The 21513-nt window shown below is 56.1% G+C and overlaps 2 pseudogenes across 2 annotated transcripts; one reads left to right on the top strand and one right to left on the bottom strand.

Annotated features, from left to right (window-relative positions):
- Nucleotides 1-988: 988 nt before the first annotated feature.
- Nucleotides 989-1057, bottom strand: EV422DRAFT_t35 (annotated as a pseudogene). Its single transcript has one exon. The product of its transcript is annotated as a tRNA-OTHER (tRNA).
- Nucleotides 1058-4915: 3858 nt separating this feature from the next.
- EV422DRAFT_t20 lies at nucleotides 4916-4984 on the top strand (annotated as a pseudogene). The gene has a single exon. The product of its transcript is annotated as a tRNA-OTHER (tRNA).
- The last annotated feature ends 16529 nt before the right edge of the window (nucleotides 4985-21513 follow it).

Below are 21513 nucleotides of genomic sequence, written 5' to 3' on the forward strand. Positions count from 1 at the left end.
ATCGCGGCCTCTTGAGAAGGACTAAGGTGATCGTCGTACTGAGCCTGGGCAGTGATCAGGGTACTAAGATTATTAGGAAGGGCTTGAAGGAAGTCGGCACAGAGTATGTATTCCGGGAGCCCAGGTAGTTGTCCAGCCAAAAGGTTGAACTGGGCGATGGTTAATTGACTTGGGCTTCAGTGCGCGCAGTCTGTGAAGAACTTGCAGCAGATGAGGGCGGGGAATGAAGCGCCTTAACATCGCAGAGCGTAATCCGAGCTGAGGAGGCAGTCCATAGACGTCTTGAATATCGTGCCATGAAATTATGGAGAAGCGCTCATTTTCAGGAAGGCTTTTCCACCACTGGAGAGCTGGTCCCGTGAGCGCGTTGACAACGAAGTCTACGCATTTGGAAGGCGAAATCATCTGGTACTTCATAATCACATCAATGTGATAAATGAACCCTTGTAGCTTGGTAACGTTGGGGTCGCCATTGTAGGTGCCAAGTTTACTAAGCATAGTGTTGATGAAGACTTTGGAAGCTGATTTGCCGGCCGAAGGGGGTGTTACAGGAGTAACTGATCTCACAGACGCACTTTTGTGATGAATTTCAGCGAAAGGAGGGCTTTGAGAACGGGTTTGAAAGTAAGGATGCCGTTCCGGGGCTTTATAAGCGTATGGGAAAGAGTTGGCCATAGCGCGCTGAGGAGGCGCATGGGGTGCCAGCGACACAGAGGTCACGTATGGCACATTTGCCTGGATGGGGCTAGTTGAGTAATGAGAACGAGTGCTGTTCACAGGCGACTGAGCGAGCGGGTTCACGGAGGGGACTGTCACAGAGGGGCCCGGGTCTCTCGTCCGCTATGGGGTACCTAGGACCGGGTTGTTGGTATCGCAGTATATGTATGGTCCCGAGAAGGACTTGTGGTGCTACCATGTCAAGGTAATCGTCCCGATTGCTCGGAACGCCCTGGAGAGGTGGTACAGTCACAGAAAGAAGAGAAAAATGTTTGGGGAAGGTAGGAATCGAACCCACGCCACCTGGGTGAGAGCCAAATGTCTTAACCACTAAGCCAAAATGTGTGTGTTCCTGTTACACCGCCCGAAGGCTTTTCTTCCCTTCAGGAGTCATCCCAGAGCGTAGGACTCCAAAACAATATATGCTACACGTGATCTCATGCCCTAAGTGCTTCCCCGCACTAAGGTGACACCTGCAGCACCTCATTACATTCCCCTTAGAGCCAAGTGTCACTTCGACACCGACCGCACCTGTCAGTCGCTCCCCGCTCTTACTTCATGTGGAGCTGACACAGGTGTCGGCCATGAGGAGTGCGCATGGCTCTACTGGAGCAGCTGGCATCACCGGTGGTCACCATGATGGCAATCAGATCCATGCCGATATGAGATAGAGATAATTCGGCCTCAGCTTGTTGTGGGGCGCCATGGTCCTTGTCCCTGCGGCATATAAAAGGAAGGCAGTAGTCCCCTTGGCACCTTCCCACCAGTCCTTGGACTTACATCTCTTGCTACGACTTACGTGTTGGAACTGCAACACATACCGCCCCCGCAAGATGTTCCTCTCGGCGTGCCAGCACGTTATATGCCGGCCTTGCATCCTCCCGCTCTGTGATGACACGGTAAGGAACCGCATGTTATGGGTGGTTCCCGTGAGGTGACTGACAGCTCACGTCTCTTTCCGACAGACCGACATGCCCTTTGGTGGGTTTACATGCGGCTACGTTGACGGTTTTGGGGAGGAGTGCAAAACGCCGCTCTTCTGCCAGACGCTACCCTGCACCTGTGGGTGGCCCGACTGCGATTGTCTGGCCCAGGACGTGCAGGTCTTCCCCTGCGACCACATCAAGTGTATGGGGCATGTCCGCGAATAAGTACGACAGTCGTGAATTTTCGACAGGTCCCGCCGTTGACGTGACGCACTCCCTTTAGCCAGATGAACGTCCAGCAGTTCGTCCCGCTGCATTGTGGCATGGGGGCCGCCTGCCACGGCACACGTTGCCAATGGTCTTTTGCCAAACAGGCTGGTATTTAGCCTGGCGTCGTCTCTCTTCTTTCTCGTATATATTTTGTTGAATTTGATCTCTTCGGAGCGTTTCCCTTTGGTACTTCACCGATCGTCCTGAGCCCTGGTGCCTCGCACCCGCTTGCATCGGCCATGGTACCTTGTACCCGCCCGGATCTTGGGCCTTGGTATTGCATACCCGCCCGCATGAGCCCTGACACCTCGCTTGCCCGCTCGCATAGGCCCTGGTACCTCGTACCCGCCCACCTCATAGGCCCTTGTACTACGTGACCGCCTGCATCATAGGCCTTGGTACTAAGTACCCGCCCGCATGAGTCCGTAACAGTAATGATCATTTTGGACAGTAGAAACTCTGTTTTGATGTATGTACAAGGTTCAGATACGTTTACAGCGACGAGAGACTGCCGCTCTCTCCTTCGCCTTGGTCTACCGAGTCTCCTGGCGCTTGGCGGCTTGCTTTCGGACATATCACTTGTGGGCCGAGGTGTCACGGACATGTCCGAGTGGCTCCCAAATGTTCTGGGACACGTCGTAGCCGGCCCATTGACCAGGAACATCTCGGTGTTGCGTACCCACTTGGAATCGAGGATGTCTTCAACTCGGTGTTCGAGTTCGCCGTTGACTTCCTCTGGGGGGGGGGTGGCACGTCCACTTTTCGGTATGGGCTGTTCTCCGGAGGGTTGTACCTGCGTAGGATGTTGACGTGGAACACCGGGTGTAGTCCACTGAACTCGTGGGAGAGCTCCAGCTCGTAGGTGTCCGGGTGGGGCCCCTTTCCGCTGACGGTGATGGGCCCGATCCACAGCGCGGGCAGCTTCTTGTTTTGGGCCAAGTGTTATGGACGACGCGCCCATACCATAAGCCTACCTCATGACAGCACACTGACAGCCGCCAATGTCAGCCGCCAATGTCAAACGCCAATGTCAATGTCAGTGTCAATGTCAATGTCAATGTCAATGCCTTCCCCTCTCATTTCGCCAATCCCCCGCTCTCCTCTCGTCCGCCAATCCCCCATTTGCCGCTCCTCCTCTCTCCTCTCATTTCGCCAATCCCCCCCAGCTTCTCCACACCCCCCACTGCTTCTCCATAGCCGGCAGCTGTAGCAGCTGTAGCAATGCTCTCTACGCTCGCCACGCCCGCTCTAGGAGCATAGCTGACGACCCCCCCAGTCCCCTCTTGTTGTTGTTCTTTGATCTGGTGGGTTGTCTATCTATAAATAGCCAGCCTCTCTTCGTCCATTCCCTTCCTCCCCAGCAGATCAACACCAGTTCTTCTCATCTCCTGTTCTGTCCGTGCTTCTTGTTTCGCCAATACAATCTCTTGTCGCCTATCACTCTCGCCATGTCTTCTCTACTTCGCTTCCGCCTCAGTCGTCGAGATCATAACACCGAGATACTCTTGATCTGGATGCCTTCGCGATTCAGCAGGACCTGGTCGCCTACTACAAACGCATCCGTATTCTTGTTTCTGTCGTAGTATCTTGCCTGCCTCTTCTGGGCCTCTCGGAGTCTGTGCTGAACGATGGGGCTTACCTCGATCAGTTGCTGCATGCGCTCCTCAATGCACTTTCGATTGGCCTGTTTCAGTTGCTCTGTTGAGTCGCTGGTACCCCGTTGGTCGGGTACCTTTGGGATGTACCTGATGTCGATCTCGTACGGGGACATGCCCGTGGAGGTCTGGGGCGTCCTGTTGTAGTTGTACTCAAGGAGGAGAAGCATCTTGCGCCAGTTCGAGCTGGTGTCGTTCAGGTAGGGGATCATCATCTTCTTGATTGTCTTGATGACGTTCTCTGTCTTGCCGTCGGTCTGTTGGTGTCGTGCCGACAAGAGTTCCTTCTCTACGCCGGCGCACTTCAGGAGGTGCTTCCAAAAGGCGCCGGTCCATTTGGTGTCCCGATGGCTGATGATCATGTGGGGCATGCCCGTGATGCGGAAGGCCTGGTCGAAGAACAGCTGGGTGAGTTCCTTTGCTGTCGCCTTGGCGTGGGTCTCAAGGAGGATTACGCGGCTGGATAAGTAGTCCACCAGGATGAGGACGGCTCCGTTGTCCATGACGGACTCGTATCCCACTTCCCCCCCCTTCGAGTTTGTCTTGGGGAAGTAGATGTCCAAGCCGACGCAACACCAGCGCTTGTCGGGGACCGGAATGCTGCGTAGGAGCCCGAAGTTGGGGGCCTGGTTGTTGCGTTCGCAGTTGAGACGAGTTCGGACGTACTGGTGGACCTCGCGCTCAAGGCGGCGCCAGTAGTAGAGCCCGAGGAGTTTGGCAACGGTGCGCTGGACACCCAAGTGACCGCCGTTGGCCAGGGAGTCATGATAGAACCGGAGGAGGGGGCCCCAAAGGCCCTCGGGGACGTAGCGGCGGCCATGGTACAGAAGGAAGCCGCGGTCGTTGCGCGTGAGGCGGCGGGCAAAACCCAAGAGGGTAGAGGGGTCATCGGGGTTTGTCGCGGTGGTCTGCAGGTGGGCGAGGGTGTCCTTCATCTGACAGCTGGCGCACTTCGGGGCGTACAGCGCTGTGCGGCTGAGGATGTCGGCAATGTGATTGAACTCGCCGGGAAGGTATTCGATAGTGAAGTCGTAGTCCTGAAGGAACTCCACCCAGCCGGCCTGGCGCCGGGAGAGATGAGGCTGATTCTGGAGGTATATGAGGGATTCGTGGTCGACGAATGCACGGAATTGGCAACCAATGAGGTAATGGCGGTTAGCGCGGATCACTTTGACCAACGCTCGGAGCTCCTGTTCGTGCACGGGGCATCGGGTTTCGGCCGGAGCCATTTTGTGTGAGTAATATGAGATGACGTGGAGGCGCGGAAGGTTATTGAGGCCCTTTTTCGTGGTGGGCAGTGGGTTTGGCATGGGAAAGTCACCGTCTGTGTAATGGGAACACACACATTTTGGCTTAGTGGTTAAGACACCTGGCTCTCACCCAGGTGGCGTGGGTTCCATTCCTACCTTCCCCAAACATGTTTCTCTTCTTCCTGTGACTGTACGACCTCTCCAGGGCCTTCCGAGCGATCAGGAAGATTCCCTTGACAGTCCGTGCCCTGACCGATTCACCCCCCTACGGCGAAGCCCAACGCGCCGGAGAAGATGTAGGGAACTTATCACGGTCGAAGAACGCCAGGGCAGGGGCATCGGCGACGCGCGCCTTGATGGTGTCGAAGGCTGCTTGTTCCTCGGCGCCCCACTGCCACGGGCGGGTGCTGGATTGAAGGTTGGTCAGTGGGAGGGCTGTGTCAACATAATGCGGAATGTATTCCTTGACAAAGTTGACTAGCCCCATGAAGGAGAGGAGCTTGAGGGCGCTGGTGGGTTCGGGTCAAGCGCGGACAGCCTTGACCTTGGATAGGGCGATAGAAAGGCCGTCCTTACCGGCCATATGCCCGTAGAACCCGACCTCGTCCACTGCCCACTGACATTTGGACAGTTTCACGTGAAGGCGGTGAGCCGAGAGGGTCTTGAGCACTTCAGTGACATGCCCGATGTGTGAGTCCATGTTGGGACTGAAAATGAGGATGTCATCGAGGTAAGAGATGAGGTATGAATCGTACTTGTCACCCAGGAGTTTGTTCGTGAGGCGTTGGAACGTCCTGGGCGTGTTTGTCAGCCCAAAGGGTAATACGTTGTACTGGAAGTGGCCGAAGCGCGTCCGGAAGGCAGTCTTCTCACGGTCTTCCTCCCAAATGAGGATGCAGTGGTAGGCATTGCGGATGTCGATAGCGGTGAAGACCTTCATGCCGGCGAGGCGGTCCCGAAGGTTGTTGAGGTTCGGGAGGGGCGTGGCCTCCTTATGGGTCATCTTGTTGAGGGCCCGGTAGTCGATGCAGCAGCGGAGGCCACCGTCCTTCTTGGAGGCAAACAGTACGGGTGCCCCCCAGGGGCTCTTAGAGTGGGAGATCCACCTGCGGGATGATAGGCGCTTGAGTTGCTGCCGTAGCTCGTCGAGTTCGTCGGGGGCCAAGTGGCGGAGTGGGAGCATGACAGGCTTGAAGCCGGGCCTCAGATTGATGCTGAAGTTGTCGTCGCCGCGGTCCGGCGGGAGGCCGGTTTGTTTGGTGAAGAGGGTATCTGTAAACTGTTCCAACGTGGGGCAAAGGGGGTGGTCGGCGGCGACCAACGCAAGTGGATCCTCCGGGGTGGTATCCAGAGGGGTGGCCGTTGCCTTTCGGTTCGCTAGGATCGCACTTCTCTTCGCCTTGACTGTGCAAACAAAGTCAGCCTCGGCTTCGGCGACGTCCGCAAGGGTGTTGTGTGTGGCCAGGTCCACATCCGTGTCCGTGCGTGAGACCCATGCGGTATAGACCTCGGTGGTCTTATCCCTCTTGATTACTCGCTTGAATTGTTTGGCCGTGAGGAAGCCCTCCTCATTTAAGGCCGCGCGCTTGGGGTAGAAACGGCGGGGGTGAGGGCCCGTATGAGGTTTGAGTAACCGGGCCGCGCAAGCGCTGGGTTGCTGCCATCGGAGGGTGGTGGGTTTAGCTCGGAAAGTTAGTACGGTTGCGTTAGCCTCAAACTGAAGTGCTGGGAACCCATTGTCGCGCCATGAACGTATGAGGTCAAGGTCCAAGATGTGTAGCCCTAGGATAACATCCGCGCGGATCGGGGCCACGACAAACGGGACCCGAGGAGTCTTATGAGGTATTCGTTGCTCCGTGAAGACGGAGACGTCGGCGCAAATCATCCGCGTGGCGCCGTACGATCCGGCTTTGTCAACCCAGCGCACCTCAAGGGGCGTGGGACAGTCGTACGTGTTAAGATCATGGTGTTGGGCGAATGAGTCGCTGATGAGCATGGTATTGCAACCGGTGTCTATGAGGATGCGGCAGAAGATGCCGCCGACACATCCATGGGCCATGAACGTGTGCTTGTCGATGACGGGCCCGGGGCGGTATTCCAGAATGGTGTCCTGCAGTCGGGGTCTGGTAGGTCCCTCGGGTTGTCTGGCCGCTGAGGCGCTGCAGGCGGTGAGGCCCTGGGGAGAAAATCCTGACTTTCGATGGAGTACGCGGGGCTCTGTTGGAGGTTTCATACTCTCAAGTCCCCGGTTAGGGTTCCCGTAGTTTATTTCCTCACGTGACTCCCCTCCCGCTTACGCCACGCTTCCGCGTACGGGACTTCACTCTTTTCTTCCCCTTTCCGACCTCATGTCCTCTTTTCTACACAAAACAATACATACTTCACAGTACAGCATTGCACACTACATAGAGTCCCCTCAGTCATCTGCTTCCTCTGCCGACTACTGCTAAGTGGTCATGAGCCCTGGCTTCGGCCGCAACTAGCGGACGTTCCAGGATAAAAGAACTCACGGTCTCCAGTCACCGCACTCTTAAGGATTCAACAACCCAATCTCAGAAGGGCTACGCAGCTGCAGTGACAGCCGGCAAGCCCTCCGCTCACCACACGCGGTCCCAGGGAGGAGCTCTCCTGGGCCCACTACCTGCGGCTACTAGAGGGGGAGGAAAGAAAGTTCACCAACCCCCTGTTAAGTGTTCTGAATCTATTAATCAGCGCTCTGGCATTGACTCCCGTACTAACAACCCCCTGTTAAGAGTTCTGAATCTATTAATCAGCGCTCTGGCATTGACTCACGTACTCCGCTTAATCAAGGCGTAGCCCGTCATGCCGACTTACACAGTGAACCAACACCTACCCCGCCTTACAAAATGCCTGGTGAATTTGTGGATGAAAAGAGGAGGAAAGAGGAGCTTCCTGCTACTATTGCAGAATGGAAAGACGTAACCACGCCATATGTGGATGCGCCTGAATCACGTGGACATACCGGAACCAACCCCTTCCTGATGGATTCCATTCAGGAAGAACCTATGCCTGTTAAGCAGGAACAGGAGATGACTCAAATAAAGGATCAAATAGCCAATCTGACTGGATTGGTTACCTCGCTCTTGAATTCGGGCCGAGCGCCTACAGTCCCCTCCGTGAACCTGCTTGCTCAGTCGCCTGTGAACAGCACTCGTTCTCATTACTCGACTAGCCCCATCCAGGCAAATGTGCCATACATGACCTCTGTGTCGCTGGAACCCCATGCGCCTCCTCAGCGCGCTATGGCCTACTCCGTCCCATACGCTTATAAAGCCCCGGAACGGCATCCTTACTTTCAAACCCGTTCTCAAAGCCCTCCTTTCGCTGAAATTCATCACAAAAGTGCGTCTGTGAGATCAGTTACTCCTGTAACACCCCCTTCGGCCGGCAAATCAGCTTCCAAAGTCTTCATCAACACTATGCTTAGTAAACTTGGCACCTACAATGGCGACCCCAACGTTACCAAGCTACAAGGGTTCATTTATCACATTGATGTGATTATGAAGTACCAGATGATTTCGCCTTCCAAATGCGTAGACTTCGTTGTCAACGCGCTCACGGGACCAGCTCTCCAGTGGTGGAAAAGCCTTCCTGAAAATGAGCGCTTCTCCATAATTTCATGGCACGATATTCAAGACGTCTATGGACTGCCTCCTCAGCTCGGATTACGCTCTGCGATGTTAAGGCGCTTCATTCCCCGCCCTCATCTGCTGCAAGTTCTTCACAGACTGCGCGCACTGAAGCCCAAGTCAATTAACCATCGCCCAGTTCAACCTTTTGGCTGGACAACTACCTGGGCTCCCGGAATACATACTCTGTGCCGACTTCCTTCAAGCCCTTCCTAAGAATCTTAGTACCCTGATCACTGCTCAGGCTCAGTACAACGATCACCTTAGTCCTTCTCAAGAGGCCGTGATTCGTCGGGCGCATCCGCTGCCCACGTTACTTCCACTCTACCTCAGAAGAAGAAGAACAAATCCGAGCCTGGCGGCGCTAGATGCACCCCCTCTACCCAATCCTCATCTTCTGACGCAACCAAGAAGCCTCCCCAGTGCAAATACTGCCAACGGGATGGCCACAAGTCGGAAAACTGCTTTACTTACAAAGCTCGCAAAGACATTTTGGACAAGAACGCGAAAACTAAGCAGGATGCACCCGCTGCAGCCTCCACGGCCCATGCCATGCACGTTCAAGTCCACCCAGCCAACCACGACATCCGCATCTTCAAGGCAAACGTGGATTCCGGCCGTACGGATCACATGACCCCCTATATTGAGGATCTAGATCCATCCTCTCTTCAAGACTACCAACGCCTTATTGGACTCGTGGATTCGACTACCATCACCTCTCAAAACAAGGGTACCGTACTTATCCAACCTATGTCCGGCGGCAACGTTCTCGCTCTACGCGACGTGTTATTGGTTCCTAGTCTTGTCAAGCCGCTTATATCCGTTGCTCAATGCACTGATAACGGCGTTACCGTCTCCTTTCACCCCACCGACGTTGTGATGTGGACTACCTTCCACACTGGTTGTTTAACTGATGTTCATATACAATAACTACTTTGCTGTAAGTTATTGTAGACGGACTGGGTGTTTGCCTACCCAATGCACAAGCACTGGTCGCTTCCATAACCCCCCAACTTCTGCATCAACGTCTTGGACACGCTGGAAACCACATTCTCGCGGTTATGCCTAAGATAGTAGAGGATTGGCCATCAGTGGGAGCTACGCCGGACTCCGGCGCACGCTGCGATCCATGCGCTCTCGGCAAAGCTACCCGCCTTACCTTCCCTAAATCGACATCCCCGCCACACAAACCCGGTGAGCTGATACACAGCGATTTACAAGGTCCATTTTGGATCTGCGGCATCGACGGAGAGCGCTACAGTCTCGCGTTCCTCGACGACGGCTCCGATTTCGCCCATACCTACTCCATCAAGGACAAGGAGGCATCCACTATTAGCGCAAGGTTTATGATCTTTCATAAGTGGCTCAAGAATCAAACTGGCGTCTCCCTCAAGATCCTACGTACGGATAGGGGAGGAGAATACACTGGCGAGCTCACGTCGTACCTGCACAACAATGGGACTACCCATGAGTCCACTGTCGCGTATTCTAGTCAACAAAACAGGAAAGCAGAGCGCCTCAATTGGACGTTGCTGGACCGCATACGCGCCATCTTCGCGGACACTCACCTTCCCCGCAAGCTCTGGCCGTACATTCTGGAGGCTGCCTCTTACCTGCACAACCTCTACCCGCATTCAGTTGCATCCCCGGACGCCAAATCGCGCTCCGAATTCCTTACCGGTCGCCGCCCAAGCATCGCGCATCTGCACAAGCTCGGATGTCTCACGTACACTGTCGTTCCACCCAAGGGCCGGGACAAGATGGCAAATCGTGCTACCAAGACATACCTAGTGGGCTATGCTCACCAACAAGGCACCAAAGGGTATTATGTATGGGATCCAGTACGCGACACTGTCGCCGTCTCACGTGACGTTCGTTTCAACAAATCTACTGGGCTCCCTGAGCACCTTTGTCAAGATCCTGCTCTCCTAGATCTTCTAGAAGATGCTCAAACCTCGCAAGAGGAGTTCCCTATCAAACACATCCTTTCTGAACGTCAGCGCCGCGGCAAGAACGTCCAAAAGGAATACCTTGTCAAGTGGGTTGGTTTTACTACCCCTACCTGGCAAAGATCCGCAGAAACCGCGCGCAGACTGGGTATACCTGCTGCGCAAGGGAACCAACTCACAATCAGCAATGTTACCTATATCGACGGTTTACTTGAACAATTTGGACAACAAAACGCTACCCCGGTCTCCACGCCGTGCGCCGACTCTGCGCGTACCCAACCAGCCTCCGCAAGCCCCCCTTTTCCTAACAAGCTTCTCTACCAGGAAGCAGTAAGGGCCCTCACGTGGGCATCCATTACCTGGCGCTGGGATATTTCAACTGCCGTCGGCTTCGTCGCACGTCAAGTCTCAGCTCCTAGTCAAGCCGACTGGAATGATGTACTTCGCATCATGCGCTACCTTAAAGGTACCCGCACCTTCGAGCTTACCTACAAGTCCGTTCATTCAGATCAAGCTGGGCTTCGCGTCTATAGAGACGCATCCTACGCAGATGATGTCAACGACCGCAAATCTACCGCGGGCATCGCCAGCTTCTTCAACGGCCAGCTTATCTACTGGAAAAGCACCAAGCAGAAGTGCGTAGCTCTCAGCTCCACGGAAGCTGAGTATATTGCCGCAGCCCTCGGTTACAACAAGGTCTTCTGGCTCCGCTCGATTATCGCGGAGGTCTGCGGCGACGAATACGGCAACATCAAGGACCCCACGCCGATCCACATCGACAATCAGAGCCCCCGCGAGATTGTCAACCCCACGGCTATTACTCAACGCTCCAAACACATCGACGTACGCTACCACAAGCTACGCGACGGCGTGGCAAAGAAAGACGTCATACTCCTCGACACCGCGACGCAGGAACAACTGGCTGATTACTTCACAAAGCCTTTTCCTCCCGAGACAGATACGAAATTTATTCAAGCAATTGAAGAAGGATGTGTCGCTAGCAATAGACAGCCGGTGACAACTACGTCCAAATGAGACATGCAGAACACCCATACCGGGATCACTTCTGGGCACTATATATGACTTCGGCAGCTTAACCCGCCACCGTAATAGCCGCCGCTGCCCCGTCACCGGGGGCTCCACCGGCTCCGGCTCCGCTTCCACCAGGCGGACCCCCTAAACCACCTCCCCCGCCGTTTCTGTCACTGTCTCCATCATCACTCGAAGACCAATCATCCATGTGCTTTCGCAAGTACTGGAGTTGCTTCATCATCTTGTCTCGCTCCCGTCTCTTGGCCGCATCACTGCGGCGCTTCGCCTCTTTCATCTTCTCCTTTGTTATGCCGCCTTTTCCTTTATATCGCGACTCCGAGACTGCCTTACATCCAAGGTAGTCTGCCTCTTCCATCAATGCCTCGAACGACCCCTTCTTTCGGTTCGATCGATCCAGTTTCGCCTTCGTAAACGCCAGGTGCTTCGCGAGGTTCTCATGGTTATCCTTGCGGTACCTCCACGTCGATACCTCCGTTGCCAATCGAAGAGCTTCTCTAACTTGGGCTTTCGACATCGAAGAGTCGCCTGCGGACGCTGCGGACGATGCGCGCGTAGAGCGCGTTGTCGGTCATGAGGGTCCCGGCGGAGGTGCAGCTGGAGCGGCTACTGGCCTCACCATCTTACGGGCCGTTTGCTTCTTCTTGCCGTCGCCGCTCTTCTTGCCACTCCCGCCGTTCTTGCCTCCGATTGCCATTTTTTTGCGTATTGTGTGGTAGTCTGGGATATGGTAGTTGAGTATGGGAACGTTGTTCTTACCTCTCTGGGGCGACTGACAGCTGTCTCTTGTTTTATACTTGCGGCGATTTCCTCTTCTTTCATTTTACTCTTTCATTTCTTTCATTTTTAGTCATAGCTATTCACCCGACGTCCGCCCGCTTTTCGCGTACGGCCGCACTATTGTACTCATTGTTTGTTTTATCTTTCACTTAGATAGACTCATGTCACCTTAGGGTAGGGCATGAGATCACGTGTAGCATAGATTATATTGGAGTCCTACGCTCTGGGGTTACTCCCGAAGGGAAGAAAAGCCTTCGGGCGGCGCCCCAGGAGGTAGAAACTCTGGAATTCTTTCAATACATCGAGCGGAGACCGAGCTAGCGTCTGGCAACGGACCTAGCATTATTACATGGTAGCACCACCCTTCAAGATCTGTCTGGCAACCTACGATGAGCAACTCTCAGGCGGGTGCTAATACCGCCGTCAGCTACGCGATAGTTAACAATGACCGCTTAGAGCTTGATCCATTTGAACACCCGCATCGAAGGGCGCAACGGCTCGACGGCGACCAACGCCAAGGCAACGGCCCCGCAGAGCGTAACCGCCCCTTGCACAGGCGCAGGGGGTCACCCCCGTGGTCGCCACCTGGAAGGAGGCACTCCAGCTCACGCTCAGCGCGTCGACGTCGAAGCCCGGACCCCCGACGCCGGAATCGGACGCCAGAGCAGTACAGGCGCGGACGACGAGCTCGCAGGAGCATCTTCCCACCCCGTCGAAGGAGTCGCTCAGCAAGCCGCCACCACAGCCGCTCCCCGGCAAGGACCCGAAGCCGCTCCCCCATGCGGCGCAGGAGCCGTACCCCAGCCCGACAAGAGAACAGACAGGCAACAATCCTCCAAATCCTAGCCCAGCTGGCCAACACCAACGCCCAACTCCAGCAGCAATTCGAGCGCCTGGAGATGGACCGTCCAGATGACGGCCCCTTTGCTGGAGTACGGGTTAGCCGCGAGGACCATTTGGCGGCTGGCGAAGAGCGTAAGCGCAAGGCGGCCGCGGAGAAGGAGTTTCGAACCACCTTGGCTAAGATGCTGACCAAGATCGACGGTAAGCCTAACGGTAAAGACATGGTTGCCAAACTGGATGAGTTCGTCGACGCCCACCTACGCTATCTGGAAGCCACCGAATTCAGAACGGAGGACGGGGACGTGAAACACTTCGTAGCCCACTTGTCGGGAGACGCCGCTGAGCGGTGGAAGCTCGAGGCTCGCTTCAGAGAGCCTCCCGCCACCCGGGAACGGTTCCTGAAGGCACTCAGGCGCAGGTTCTACCCCGCCAACCTCCGTAATTCGGTTGAGGCGAAACTGGCCGCGCTGAAGTTCAAAGACAGCATGTCCCACTACGTTTCGGCCTTCAACGCACTGACCACACAGATTGCTATGCTCCCCAAAAAGGAACATCTTACGCCGGGACAGAAACGTGAGTACTTCCTGACCTTCCACCAGGTCGGACGTTGCATCCGTGAGTAGTGTTACCAGTTCATCCTACAAGAGGGCAATGAGGACGAAGACATCCCCATCAAGACCCTTCAGGAAGCCGCCCAGAGGGCCTTCCGCATCAGGGGTTATGCCGACCGGATCGCCCGCATTTTGGAAGACAGCAAACGGGTCCAACCCGCTAAGGCCACTCCGGCCCAGGCTCGCGAAGCGCGATACGCCCCGCACCTTCAACTCCAACTGAGTACCCCTTGGGAAGGGGAGGAAAACTCAGCAAGGCGAATGTCACACTTGCGGCAGCAAGGACCACTACGCCCGAGAGTGCCCTAAGAACCCGGACCGTCTCAAGATCTCGGCGGCGCCCGCCAAGGCCTTCGATGATGACAACAAGGAGTTCCATGTGGCCGCGGAGGAACCCCCAAGCCCCGCGTACTCCATCAAAAGTGAGGATTTTCTCCCCAGGGCCTGACCGCCTGCAGGGTCTCAGCGTCCACACAACCCGAGGGACCTACCGGACCCCGACTGCAGGACACCATTCCGGAATAACGCCCCGGGCCCGTCACCGACAAGCACACGTTCATGGTTCATGGACGTGTTGGCGGTATCTTCGGCCGCATCCTCATAGACACCGGTTGCAATACCATGCTCGTCAGCGACTCAGTCGCACAACGCCCTGATCTTAACACGTACCAGTGTCCCACAACCCTTGAGGTGCGCTGGGGTGACAAAGCCGGATCATATGGCGCCACGCGGATGATTTGCGCCGACCTCTCCGTCTTCATGGAGGAACGAATACCTCATAAGACCCCTCCGGTCCCGTTTGTCGTGGCCCCGATCCGTGCGGATGTTATCCTAGGGCTACCCTGTTATGAATGGGCGGAGCCGATGGAAATAGAGGCGACTTGTGGTGCAGGTTGTTGACAGGTAATGGTATTCAGACCGAAACAAGAACTGGAACAAGACTAGGAAGAACTGGTGTTGATCTGCTGGGGGATCAGGAAGTGGGGAGCTCAGGGAGGCGGCTATTTATGTTTTTCTGGGAAGGCTGGGGAAGCGTGGGGAAGCAGAAGGGTACGGAATGAGAGGGAAGCCAAGAGAAGCGCCAAGGTTGGGGAAGCATAGAAACAGAAGACTGGGGATGGGGTGGCTACGCTGAGGCTGTGGGCGGGTACGTGGGGAAGTATGGAGAAGGGTTTGTAAGCGCCGAGTGTTGGGAGGTGTGGCTACGTGCGGCTGCGTGGAGAAATGAAGGCAGTGGCAGGTGTGGGGTAGCGCGGCTGCGTGCGGCTGCGAGGTTTGGCAGATGTCAGGTTTTGACAGGGAATTGACATTGACTGACTGTTGGGATGCTGTCATGAGGTAAGCGCATGGTATGGACGCGTCGTCCATAACATACCCTACATCTTGGACCTTGCCCTCATACGCTTATGGCGCGACAATGGGTTCCCGGCGCTTCAATTTGAGGCTAACGCAACCGTACTAACTTTCCGAGCTAAACCCTCCACCCGTCGATGGCAGCAACCCAGCGCTTGCACGGCCCGGTTACTCGAACCTCATACGGCCCTCGCCCCCGCCGTTTCTACCCCAAGCGAGCGGCCTTAAATGAGGAGAGCTTCCTCACGGCCAAACAATTCAAGCGAGTAATCAAGAGGGATAAGACCACCGAGGTCTATACCGCATGGGTCTCACGCACGGACACGGATGTGGACCTGGCCACACACAACACCCTTGCGGACGTCGCCGAAGCCGAGGCCAACTTTGTTCGCACGATAGAGGCGAAGAAACGTGCGATCCTAGCGGACCGAAAGGCAACGGCCACCCCCCCCGGATACCACCCCGGAGGACCCACTCCTGTCGGTTGCCGCCGACCACCCTCTTTGCCCCACGTTGGAACAGTTTACAGATACCCTCTTCACCGAACAGACCGGCCTGCCGCCGGACCGCGGCGACGACAACTTCAGCATCAATCTGAAGCCCAGCTCCAAGCCTGTCATGCTCCCACTCCGCCACTTGGCCCCCGACGCACTCAACAAGCTACGGCCGCAACTCGAGCGCCTATCATCCCGTGGGTGGATCTCCCACTCTAAGAGCCCCTGGGGGGCACCCGTACTGTTTGCCCCAAAGAAGGACGGTGGCCTCCGCTGCTGCATCGACTACCGGGCCCTCAACAAGATGACCCATAAGGACGCCACGCCCCTCCCGAACCTCAACGAGCTTCGGGACCGCCTCGTCGGCATGAAGGTCTTCACCGCTATCAACATCCGCGATGCCTACCACTGCATCCTCATTCGGGAGGAAGACCGTGAGAAGACTGCCTTCCGGACGCGCTTCGGCCACTTCCAGTACAACGTATTACCCTTTGGGCTGACAAACACACCCAGGACGTTCCAACGCCTCACGAACAAACTCCTGGGTGACAAGTACGATTCATACCTCATCTCTTACCTCGATGACATCCTCATTTTCAGTCCCAACATGGACTCACACATCGGGCATGTCACTGAAGTGCTCAAGACCCTCTCGGCTCACCGCCTTCACGTGAAACCGTCCAAATGGCAGTGGGCAGTGGACCAGGTCAAGTTCTGCGGGCACATGGCCAGTAAGGACGGCCTTTCCATCGCCCTATCCAAGGTCGAGGCTGTCCGCGCTTGACCCGAACCCACCAGCGCCCTCGAGCTCCTCTCCTTCATGGGGCTAGTCAACTTTGTCAAGGAATACATTCCGCATTATGCTGACACAGCCCTCCCACTGACCAACCTTCAATCCGGCACCCGCCCGTGGCAGTGGGGCGCCGAGAAACAAGCAGCCTTCGACACCATCAAGGCGCGCGTCACCGATGCCCCTTCCCTGGCGTTCTTCGACCGTGATAAGTTCCCTACGTCTTCTCCGACGCGTCGGGCTTCGCCGTAGGGGGCTGGATCGGTCAGGGCACGGACTGTCAAGGGAATCGTCTCGATCGCTCGGAACGCCCTGGAGAGGTGGTACAGTCACAGAGAGAAGAGAAAAATGTTTGGGGAAGGTAGGACTCAAACCCACGCCACCTGGGTGAGAGCCAGGTGACTATCGAATACCTCCCCGGCGAGTTCAATCACATCGCCAACATCCTCAGCCGCACACCGCTGTACGCCCCAAAGTGCGCCAGCTGTCAGATGAAGGTCGAGGTGATCTCCATTGTAACCGGAACACCTATACCGCACATCACCGGCCGCCTCCCTACCGACGCCGAGTGGCTCACTGCGCTTGACAATGACCAGTTCTGCAAGGACACCCTCGCCCACCTGCAGACCACCGCAACAAACCCCGATGACCCCTCTACCCTCTCGGGTTTTGCCCGCCGCCTCACGCGCGACGACCGCGGCTTCCTTTTGTACCATGGCCGCCGCTACGTCCCCGAGGGCCTTCGGGGCCCGCTCCTCCGGTTCTATCATGACTCCCTGGCCAACGGCGGCTACTCGGGTGTCCAGCGCACCGTCGCCAAACTCCTCGCGCTCTACTACTGGCCCCGCCTCAAGCGCGAGGTCCACCAGTACGTCCGAACTCGTCTCAACTGCGAACGCAACAACCAGGCCCCCAACTTCGGGCTCCTACGCAGCATTCCGGTCCCCGACAAGCGCTGGTGTTGCGTCGGCTTGGACATCTACTTCCCCAAGACAAACTCGAAGGGGGGTGAAGTGGGAGACGAGTCCGTCATGGACAACGGAGCCGTCCTCATCCTGGTGGACTACTTATCCAGCCGCGTAATCCTCCTCAAGCCCCACGCCAAGGCGACGGCAAAGGAACTCGCCCGGCTGTTCTTCGACCAGGCCTTCCGCATCACGGGCATGCCCCACATGATCATCAGCCATCGGGACACCAAATGGACCGGCGCCTTTTGGAAGCACCTCCTGAAGTGCGCCGGCGTAGAGCAGGAACTCTTGTCGGCACGACACCAACAGACCGACGGCAAGACAGAGAACGTCATCAAGACAATCAAGAAGATGATGGTCCCCTACCTGAACGACACCAGCTCGAACTGGCGTAAGATGCTTCCCCTCCTTGAGTACAACTACAACAGGACGCCCCAGACCTCCACGGGCATGTCCCCGTACGAGATCGACATCAGGTACATCCCAAAGGTACCCGACCAATGGGGTACCAGCGACTCAACAGAGCAACTGAAACACGCCAATCGAAAGTGCATTGAGGAGCGCATGCAGCAACTGATCGAGGTAAGCCCCATCGTTCAGCACAGACTCCGAGAGGCCCAGAAGAGGCAGGCAAGATACTACGACAGAAACAAGAATACGGATGCGTCCGTAGTAGGCAACCAGGTCCTGCTGAACCGCGAAGGCATCCAGATCAAGAGTATCTTGGCCCGAAACCAGAAGCTGTCCGCGCTGTGGATCGGGCCCTTCACCGTCAGCGGAAAGGGGCCCCACCCGGACACCTACGAGCTGGAGCTCCTCCATGAGTTCAGTGGACTACACCCGGTGTTCCACGTCAACATCCTACGCAGGTACAACCCTCTGGAGAACGGCCCATACCGAAAAGTGGACGCGCCACCCCCCCCCCCCCCCCGAGGAAGTCAACGGCAAACTCGAACACCGAGTTGGAGACATCCTCGATTCCAAGTGGGTACGCAACACCGAGATGTTCCTGGTCAAATGGGCCGGCTACGATGTGTCCCAGAACACCTGGGAGCCACTCCACCACGTCCGCGACACCTCAGCCCACAAGCGATATGTCCGAAAGCAAGCCGCCAAGCGCCAGGAGACTCGGGAGACCAAGGGGAAGGAGAGAGCGGCAGTCTCTCGTCGCTGTAAACATATCTGAACCTTGTACATACATCAAAACAGAGTTTCTACTGTCCGAAATGATCATTACCATTGCGGACCCATGCGGGCGGGTACTTAGTACCAAGGCCTATGATGCAGGCGGTCACGTAGTACAAGGGCCTATGAGGCGGGCGGGTACGAGGTACCAGGGCCTATGCGAGCGGGCAAGCGAGGTGTCAGGGCTCATGCGGGCGGGTATGCAATACCAAGGCCCAAGATCCGGGCGGGTACAAGGTACCATGGCCTATGCAAGCGGGTGCGAGGCACCAGGGCTCAGGACGATCGGTGAAGTACCAAAGGGAAACGCTTCAAGGAGATCAAATTCAACAAAACATATACAAGAAAGAAGAACGACGACGCCAGGCTAAATACCAGCCTGTTTGGCAAAAGACCATTGGCAACGTGTGCCGTGGCAGGCGGCCCCCATGCCACAACGCCGCGGGACGAACTGCTGGACGTTCATCTGGCTAAAGGGAGCGCGTCACGTCAACGGCGGGACCTGTCAAAGATTCACGACTGTTGTACTTACGCGCAGACATGCCCCATACAATTGATGTGGTCGCAGGGCAAGACCTGCACGTCCTGGGCCAGAGAATTGCAGTCGGGCCACACACAGGTGCAGGGTAGCCCCTGGCAGAAGAGCGGCGTTTCGCACTCCTCCTCAAAACTGTCAACGTAGCCGCACGTAAACCCACGGACGCGCGTGTCGGTCTGTCGGAAAGAGACGTGAGCTGTCAGTCACCTCACGGGAACCACCCATAACATGCGGTTCCTTACGGTGTCATCACAGAGCGGGAGGATGCAAGGCCGGCATATAACGTGCTGGCACGCTGAGAGGAACATCTTGCGGGGGCCAAACGTGTTGCAGTTCCAACACGTAGGTCGGGCCGGTGGAACGGGGGCTCCGGGGTACTGTCCGAGTGCACCTCAGGGGTGTCCTGAGATAGAATTGGTCAAACCACGTAACTTCGGTCAATTGGGTACCCTCCGTAGACTCACCACTTGCTGTCGCTTGAGAGCCTTCTTTAGGCTGTCCCCTTTGGTGGGGCCCTCGCCTACTCGCTTCTTGCCCGATGATGGGCTGGCAGCGGCAGGCTTGGCTGGAGGAGCTACGCTGGCCATGATGAAGATGGGAACGGCGACGGTGAGAGGTTTACGAGATTGCGAGCAAGAAATGTAAGTCCGAGGACTGGTGGGAAGGTGCCGCAGGGACCACTGCCTTCCTTTTTATATGCCGCGGGGACAAGGACCATGGCCCCCCACGACCAGCTGAGGCCGATTCATCTCTACCTCATATCGGCGTGGATCTGATTGCCATCATGGTGACCACCGGTGACGCCAGCCGCTCCAGTAGAGCCATGCGCACTCCTCATGGCCGACACCTGTGTTAGCTCCACATCAAGTAGCAGCGGGGAGCGACTGACAGGTGCGGTCGGTGTCGGAGTGACACTTGGCTCTAAGGGGGGTGTAATGAGGTGCTGCAGGTGTCACCTTAGTGCGGGGAAGCCCGTAGGGCATGAGATCACGTGTAGCATAGATTATATTGGAGTCCTACGCTCTGGGGTGACTCCCTAAGGGAAGAAAAGCCTTTGGGCGGCGCCCCGGGAGGTAGAAACTCTGAGATTCTTTCATTACATTGAGCGGAGACAGAGCTAGCCTCTGGCAATGGACCTAGCATTCTTACACGGACCCCCTGGACCACCTCCCCCGCCGTTTCCGTCACCGTCTCCATCATCACTCGAAGACGAATCATCCATGTGCTTTCGCAAGTACGTGAGTCGCTTCATCAACTTGTCTCACTCTCGTCTCTCGGCCGCATCACTGCGGCGCTTTGCCTCTTTCGTCTTTTCTTTCGATATGCAGCCTTTTGCCTTATATCGTGACTCCGAGACTGCCTTACACCCAAGGTAGTCTGCCTCCTCCATCAATGCCTCGAACGACCCCTTCTTTTGCTTTGATCGATCCAGCTTTGCCTTCGTAAACGCCAGGGGCTTTGCGAGGTTCTCATGGTTATCCTTCCGGTACCTCAACGTGGCCACCTCTGTCGCCAATCAAAGAGCTTCTCTCACTCGGGCTTTCGACATCGAAGAGTCGCTTGCAGACGCTGCGGACGATGCGTGCGTAGAGCGCGTTGTCGGTCGTGAGGGTCCCGGCGGAGGTGCAGCTGGAGGGGCTGCTGGGGTCCCCGACTTACGGCCCGTTTGCTTCTTCTTGCCGTCGCCGCTCTTCTTGCCACTCCCGCCGTTCTTGCCTCCCTTCGCCATTGTTTCGCGTATCGTGTGGTCGTCTGGGATATGGTAGTTGAGTATGGGAACTTTGGTCTCACCTCTCTGGGGCGACTGACAGCTGTCTCTTGTTTTATACTCGCGGCGTTTCCCTCTTCTTTCATTTTACTCTTTCATTTCTTTCATTTTAGTCATAGCTATTCACCCGACGTCCGCCCGCTTTTCCCGTACGGCCGCACCATTGTACTCATTGTTTAGCTTTATCTTTCACTTAGATAGACTCGTGAGTTTGAGTGGGGGTGTTGGAGGTATCATCCTCCCGAGTCCCCGGTTAGGGTTCCCGTAGTTTATTTCCTCACGTGACTCCCCTCCCGCTTACGCCACACTTCCGAGTACGGGACTTCACTCTTTTCTTCCCTTTCGGACCTTGTGTCCTCATTACACCACAGACTTTTCTAAACAAGACAATACATACTTCACAGTACTACATCTCACACAACATAGAGTTTGCTCAGTCATCTGCTTCCTCTGCCGACTACTGCTAAGTGCTCAGTTCCAGCACAACGGGGAGAATTAGGAGGAGGAGGAGGAGGAAGGCGGAGGGTTGGCGGATGGACTGGCTGATGGAGGCAAGGAGTAGATTCACTTCCTTAGAACGATCTGAATTTTGCAGCGTATGAACTTGGTGCGGCGTATGAACTTGGTGCGGCGGATGACCTTGGATGGGGACCCATATGAACTTGAGTAGGTAGTTGCGTATGAAGTTATAAATCAGCATGTGAATAAGAAAAAAA

This window comes from Fimicolochytrium jonesii (genome assembly GCF_025526975.1).
Source record: "Fimicolochytrium jonesii strain JEL569 chromosome Unknown EV422scaffold_3, whole genome shotgun sequence".
NCBI classification, from domain to species: domain Eukaryota; kingdom Fungi; phylum Chytridiomycota; class Chytridiomycetes; order Spizellomycetales; family Powellomycetaceae; genus Fimicolochytrium; species Fimicolochytrium jonesii.